The following is an 8,003-nucleotide window of genomic DNA, read 5'->3' on the forward strand; positions in this document are numbered from 1 at the left end:
TGAGGAAACCACCCTGCTCCCCTCCTTCCTTTCTCCGCCAAACTCGTCTCCACCCACCGCCTCCACTTTTGTACCATCCACTCACTTTAATCTAGTTCCACCTCCAGAGTCCAGCGAGTCTACAGTCTCCTGTGCTGTCCCCTTGTCTCTCTGCTGATCTCTGCAGCTGACACTCCACTTTTTGAGAGACTTGCTTTCTTTGAATTCCAAGAGTTTTCTACTCAATCCTCCCTCTTTCTGTTTCTTTTGCTCCTCATCACTTTCTTCTCACAACCACTCCCCCAGAAATCTCACCCACCCTCGCTCAATTCTGGCCTTGCCAGGCACTTTTAAGCAGCTGTGCCTACCCAAGCGGCATGTCCTCGTTTCACAGAGTTGGCTCCCTGAATTGCAGCAGGTGGAGGCTAGATGTCTGGCAGGGGAAAAGGGCCTGATTCATTCCTAGCCCTGTGCCTTTTGACATTCCTTCCTGTCCATCAGCCCACTCTGCTGTTACAGACTTACCTCTCCCCTCAGACCATCACACTGTACCACCTTGCCAGCACAGATTCTCATTATATCTTGGATCCTGATTTTTCTCCTGAGGTTTCATTCTACCTATTAACTAATCACTAAATATTTCTATTTGATTTTCCTGTCATCATCTCAAACTGAAAGCCTAAGAATAAATGTACTTACTCCTGAGGGAGTTGGGGGAACATGGTATTCTTTTTGATTCACAGATTTCTGTCAGTGGTACCATCATTCACTTAGTCTCTGAAATCTAGTCATTGTTGCTGCCTCTTCCCGTTCTAGTCACAAAGCCCTCTTAATTCTTCCTCTGTACTTCTCTTTTTTTTCCTTCCTATTTCCACTACTGGCATTGATTTCTGTACCCTATCTGCTACTAGTTAATCTTCATAAAACCCTGCCCACAAATGTTTATTGCCTATACTAATCAGAAGTTTTTCAACTGCAAATTAAAAAGCCAGTTCAGACTGACAAATTAAAAAAAGAAATGTATTGGCCCACACCTAACTGAAAAGGCCCAGGGTATCTGCTTGCAAGCGTGGTTGGATCCAGATACTCAAGTGACATCACTGGGAATCTCTCTCCCTCCACCTCTTGGCTAAGGGTTGGCTTTACTCTCAGGCACACTCTTCCTAAGTGTGACAAAACAGCCACCTCTACCTGCAGACTTGTACTGAAGAAATGTAGCATCACTAGCAGGAAGAGAGGACCCTTTCTCAGTTGTCCAGCAGAAGTTCTAACGCTGACTCCGATTTCCACAATCTGGGTAACGGACCCAGCCCTTCACCCAGCTACATAGAATAAGAGTGGGAAAGCCGGTTCCTGTAGAAATTAAGGTGCTATTACAAGATGAGGGGATGGGTTCATCTGTAGGCAAAGGCAACAGATGTCCAGTACACTCTCCCTTGACTGTACAATACAGTTAAATTGCCTTAATCTCTCATTCTAGATCCTTGTACCTTAACTTGGCCTAAAACTTCCTTTCCTATTTTCTCACCCCTTATTCAACATAAGCCTTTCACCTGAGCCAATCTCTTTTTTCTTCCGCTTTATTGAGATATGATTGACATATAACATTGTGTAAGTTTAAAGTACATAACGTAATGATTTTATATGTGTACATACTGCAAAATGATTACCACAATAAGATTAGAACATTTCCGTCACATCACAGAGTTACAATTTTTTTTGAGCTAAATCTTAACTATTTGTTATCCTCTGATCTCTCCATGATCTTCCTATCTCTACATCTTTGCTAATGCCACTACCCCATTACCTCTTTAAATTCTGCCCATCCTCCAAATCCAACAGTAGTCCACTCTCTTTTAGGTCCACCTAACCCTCCAGATTGCAATGATTTTATGCTTTTATTCACTAGATTAACATTTATTGACTATGAGTTAGGCCAAACAGAATATCACTCAAAAACCCGAAGCAGGAGTCAGTGTCTGCTGTTAGACTGTGAACACGTAACCAAAAGAATAGTAAACACAGAAAAAGCTGGTTTGGAAATAATATTTATTTAGAATGAAAAAATAAATTGCTTTTTCTCTTTTTAGTGTACTTTATTCACCTAATCGTCATTTATTTTTTAAAGATTTTTGGATTTTTTTTTTAGGGGGTTTGATTTTTGGGTTTTTTTGCTTTTTTTCAGGTGGTTAATTAGGTTTATATATTTATTTTTAATGGAGGTACTGGGGATTGAACCCAGGACCTCATGCATGCTAGGCAGGCACTCTACCACTGAGCTATACCCTCCTCCTAATTATGAATTTAGAAAAGTTGACACATCACAAAATCACAGGATCCAAAAAGAAACAATATTTTTTTATTAATTGCCTGGCACCCCTCTATATTTGTTTGGTATATTGTAAGCTGTATATTCTTTAATCAGATCTTCATTTGACAATTATTTTGTCATATTTGCTCTAAAGAAAATAGAAAGATAATTCAGTGTATTCTCTAGCCTCAGTGACGCTTTTTACTCTTTATTATTGATATATTGCATAACTTATTTCAGTTTCACAGCTTATATTGGTAATATCATGTAAACATTTAGGACACTGTCGCATTTGGGGAAAGCTCTGTCATCAGGTTTTTTTCTATTTATGATCTATAACGTTTGGAAAATTTCTTCACAGACTAGCTTCTGGCTCCTAGTATTCCAAACGTTGCTGTTTGTTTCTCCACAACACACTGCCACTGGTACTGGTCTGTGTGGAACATAGACATTTCATGGTAAGAATCTGGCCCTGCATTTTTGGGTGGCATGTGACATGTGAGTCTGCACAGAGTTTGGTAGGAATGTTCTTAGGAGCCGTTTCATGTCCTCCAATAGAATGGCTAGCAATAACTTTACCCATGTACGTGACAGTGAACTATGTAAATATATCTTTTTAAAAATCTCCACTAAATGTATTTCTAGCTCTGCTTCTGGCCTTAACATTTTATGAATAGGGGTGAAGTGTGCTTTGAAGGGCAGCTTAACCCTCTCTATGCCAGGCTGGTTGTAAGGTAGAAAAACAGAAAAGAAGGCACTGGGGAGCTGATACAGTCATATGCAGGGCAAAAATTGCTCCCAGTGCCACTTGAGACTGCGTATAGCGCCCAAGTCTCAAATCCCAGGTCTCCCTCGTCTGGCCAAGCCCTCTGTGTTCTAGAGCACTTCCTTTCCCAAAGGGGAGCATTCCAGATCAGCAGCCACAGGTGTCCTACTGCCAAGGGTCCTCTAACCACCTAGACTAGTTCCACGAGTCCTTCTCCATTCAAAGAAGTGTGAGCCCAAGGGAACTGGCCAAAAAATCCAAGCAGACATATGGGCAAAAGAGCAATGCTGAATTAAAATTACAATATCCTAAATGGCCAGTTGTAAAATTCTAGTTCCTGTTTACTAAATGATGTTCCCTTCTCCCAAGCAATAATGCCTACATATTCCAGTTCTCAGGCTGGAGTGGCAGCTGAACCAGCCACCCCAACTGATCACCAAGGTTCAGCTACTCTTTCTCCTTCCCCTTAACTGAGCAGTGAAAAACTGCAATTTTTTCCAAAATGAATTTTAGTACGTGGAAAGCAAACTAGAGCTGTGTTTTCCATGTTCTCCTGTTAGAGCTGAAATTCTACTTTGAGGTGCCATTCCCCTTGTGCAAGATAGTGCTTCTTCCAAGCAAAGAACTGTGCGAGGGGCCTAGCCCAGATAAATCTGAAGTTTTTGAAAACTGCAGGCCTCCATCTTTTTATCATTCTTCTGAACGGCTTCAAGGACCAAAATAGGTGGTTAGGAGAAAGCTAGGAGAAATAGGGAACTAATAAAAGGAGCCAAAAGTTTTCCTCAGGTTAATTCTATTGCATTGAAATGGGAAAAAAAACAAAAACAAAAACAGGATAAATGTACAATACTGCAGTTGAGTCAGAAATTCTCCAGATGCTTGCAGAAGTCCAAGAAGATGAAAGCAGTTAACATTTGTTGAATGTTGCTGTGTCAACCACGATTATAAGGGCTTTGCTTGTGTTTGCCATATCGTGGATGCATTGATGGTAAAGGCTGTGTGAGTGTTAGCTGCCATTAACTCATCTAGCAAGGTTGTAAGGGTTAGAAATGGTGTAGGCACACTGCCAGGCACATAGTAGGTGCGCAGTGAACACTGGCTAATACTCGTTTCTAAAGAATGCTTGAGGGAACCTCTACCTTTTAATATAGAGTGATTCTTTAATCTTAGATGGAGAGATGTAACTAAAGATAATAGTTGCCCCCAGTTAGTTGTAGGACTGTCAGTCTGAGGAGGGAATGGATTTGTTTTGTGTGGCCCTATAGGAAGGATAAAAACAGTAAGTGGAAGGCACTGGTGAAAAAAAGAAAGAAAGAAAGAAAAGGAGGGTGAGAAGGGGAAAGGGAGAAAGAGAAGCACAGAGGAAGGATTTAGTGGCTGTCCTGAGAAGCAGTGAGTCCCCACATGTCTGTGGGGCTGTTCTAGGAAGGGCAGGAACAGACCTCTGACAAGGGCGATTATAAGGGGAGTGCAAATATCAAATAAGTTACAGATAAGGGATGTTTTTACCATTAATCTAACACCAACTCCTACTTCAAGTTTGCCCAGATGGCTTGAGATATGAAAGTGAATGCCATGGAGACTTTTCATCAGAACTCAAGCTTCACTGGACAAAATTTCCCACCAAGTGGAGTTCTGATGAATTGAAGCAAAGAATAAAGTGGATTCCTGTATAAACCAAAAAGTAACTTCCACATCACTCATTTTTAGGAGCCCCTTGAAATTAATAAGAGAATAAACTTTCCCCTATCAGCCCAACATTCCTGAAGCCAGTAACTCAGTGACCTTTTTTTTTTTTTCCTGCTGCCAGAGGACAGTGGATATTTATAAAGCTGTAGGGAGTTCGTTAGTCAAGCGAATGTGATAATGTAATTCTTAGAAAATGCTGGATCTTTTCTGCAAAGTAAAGAATTGCTCCTCCCATAATAGCAAACTCAACACCCATAAACATTTAAAAAATAAAACAGTAGACAAATACAAGGTGCCATTTTTATTATTTTCACAGTCTCATTCAACACATTTCTTGATAAAATGTGCTTCATTATAGAACCTCTTTTTTTCTCTTTAAAAAAGGGTACTTTTCCCCATTCATTTTCTTTTTTACTTTTTTTTCTTTTTTTTAATTGAAGTATAGTCAGTTTAAATGTGTCAATTTCTGGTGTACAGCATAATGTTTTAGTCATACATATACATATGTATATTTCTTTTCATATTCTTTTTTATTATAGGTTACTACAAGATATTGAATATACTTCCTCCCATCCATTTTAAAGAATCAACTTAGAGCTTAAAAAAACAATATTTATGTTAACTGGATAAGGTATATTTCTTTATAAAATATTTTACAAAAATGTTACAAAAGTTCACTGTAGCATAGTCTCAGAGTCACACTTCTGATTTTCACTTGATTTAAAATCAACCACATGGCAAATGCAAACCCTAGTCAGGCATTTTGTAGAATACGATACATTTAACACACTTACATCTATCTTAGTGTACAGTATGGTATAATAGTTAAAGTGAATTAGTGTTAGAGATGACTGGTTCAAATCCTGGCTCCACCACTCACTAGCCATTAACTTAGTCAAGATACTCAAACTTTTGTGCCTCACCTCTAAAATGGAATTAATGACTGTCCAACTTATCAGCCTTTTGCAAGTTAATACAAAGAAAGCACAGGCATGCAGTAATTGGTCAGTGACTGTTGGGTACCACTGTTATTAGTACAAATATTAAAGGAAGAAGAAAATATGTCACATCTCAGAAAAACTGACTAATGCTGAGTTAAAATATCATACTCTAAGTAACCAATTGTAAAAAGGTTAATACCTATCCATTAAATGATGTTCCCACACACAGTAAATACCTACATTGGCATGAAAAGTTAACATTGTATTTCAAAGACATACATTTCTTGTTTGTTCTTGCATGCAAACACTGAGGTAAGCAATACCTTCTGCTATGGATGTGTGAGTGTGTATGTGAGTGTGTAGGTGTTGTTTAGGGGACAGATGTGTACCAGGGAGTATCATGGCAGAGTCCCATGTGATTCCACAGTAAGGTTTTTCCACTCTGATGTTTGAGATCACACACAATAACTCTTCAAGGCAATCTCATTTGATAACACACAGTGAATTTTCTGAAGCTTCATTATTATAAGAAGCAAGTATGTCAAATATATATAATACTTTTAAACAAAAGAATAAGTAACAATATCCATAACTAATTGGTAGGATGGATTACATACCATCATTTGCAGTGGTTCCTCATTCTATTTTAAAAATATTAATAATAGCTAACATTTCTTATGTACTAAATATGTGTCAGGCAGAGTTGTAAGTGCTTTACATGTATTTTTTCATTCTATCCCCGCAACAACCCTGTGAAGTAGGTATTATTATTATTACCCTCATTTTAGCAAGATTCTGAGAGGTTAAGTAATTTGTTCGGCATCACACAGAAGATGTGAAGGCAGGATTCAAAACCATGGAGTCTGATTTCTGAGCCCCTGCTGTTAACCAACTCATCATGCTGAAAAGAGTTAAATCATTCATCAACTTCTCACTTTCAAAAAGGGTTTCCTAAAAGAGTTTTATCAGCATATCTTAATACATTAAAATATGATATAATTTATAAAATCTTGCATCACGCATCTCAAGAGCATATAATTTGCATAAAGTGGTTTTTATTAGTTCACTCTGGGAAAATGGCATATTCTCCTTTTACGATTTCACCTTCAAGTTATCTAGTTAAATGCCTTAAAATTAACCTATGCATGGATCTTTATTAATATACCTGAAACACAAACAATACACAAATCTAAAAATATGATTATTTATTTGAAAATGCATGTGTGTGTATATATATATATATATATATATATATATATATATATATATATAAATATATAAAAAACACATAATTTTCTGTGCTAGAGAATCCTGCAGGGCACAAATAAATTTCAAAAAGACTATGATTACTACCTTCAAAGAAAAAAGATAAAATGTTAAATCCATGAATCAAAAACAGGATGATATATCTATACCATCATACATGACACATATGTAGAGCAGGAGGAATGTTTAGTGATATTACAGGGGAAATGGTTTGGGAATCTGGTTTCCTTAGACAGCAAGTAAAGAATGTCTCTTCCTAACACATAAAGTTTGAAATGCCCCCGTGAGCTGAATGAAGTAAGAGAGGAAATGCCACAAAGGAACACAGATCACACCTAAACCTGGGCTACAAGTTCTTCCCAGTCCCAGGAGGCAGGAACTGGGAATTTACATCAGGATTGTATATTTATCTTTAAAGCAGTTTATAGTAAAGTGTATAGAGTTTTCATTCCAGAGTAGATTCAGTCAAACATAAATGCCTTTATTGTCTTTACAAAATCCCAAGATAAAAACCTCCTCAAAAGACCTATGTATAGACCTGTGTCAGGATAATTTTTTTAAGTTCTAATTTACCCAATTCTTCTGTTTTTCTCCTCTTTCAATCTCAAGCAAGAAGGAAGCTCCTTTTTAACTTTATACCTTAGGAATTTTTACAGAGCTGAAAACATGTACCTATGAAATCAGAGGCTCTTCGGCTCCTTTGAAAAGTCTAAGTCCATAAAAGACATAACTGTGGGTGTCTTAGAGGGAAGAGGAGTGAGGGAAGAATTCTTAAAATCAGAAGAGAGAGAGAGCTGAGATTCTGGGAGACTGGACAGGGACAGAAGTCATGGGGTTCTGTGGAGCACCAGGGACCTGCTGCATAGCTTAATGGCAGTGTGCCCAGGACGAGGCAAGGCCTCCGGGAAGAAGGCTTATAGAGCTCCTAAGGAGGATGGACCCTGGACACAGGATCCCCAGGCTCCCCTGAGGTTCTCCTGCCCCAGGCATGGTCCAGAAGCAGCCGAGTCCTCAAACCATGCTGGCGAGACACAGACATGTCAGCAGAAGC

This window comes from Camelus dromedarius, chromosome 2 (assembly GCF_036321535.1).
Source record: "Camelus dromedarius isolate mCamDro1 chromosome 2, mCamDro1.pat, whole genome shotgun sequence".
Taxonomy (NCBI): Eukaryota; Metazoa; Chordata; class Mammalia; order Artiodactyla; family Camelidae; genus Camelus; species Camelus dromedarius.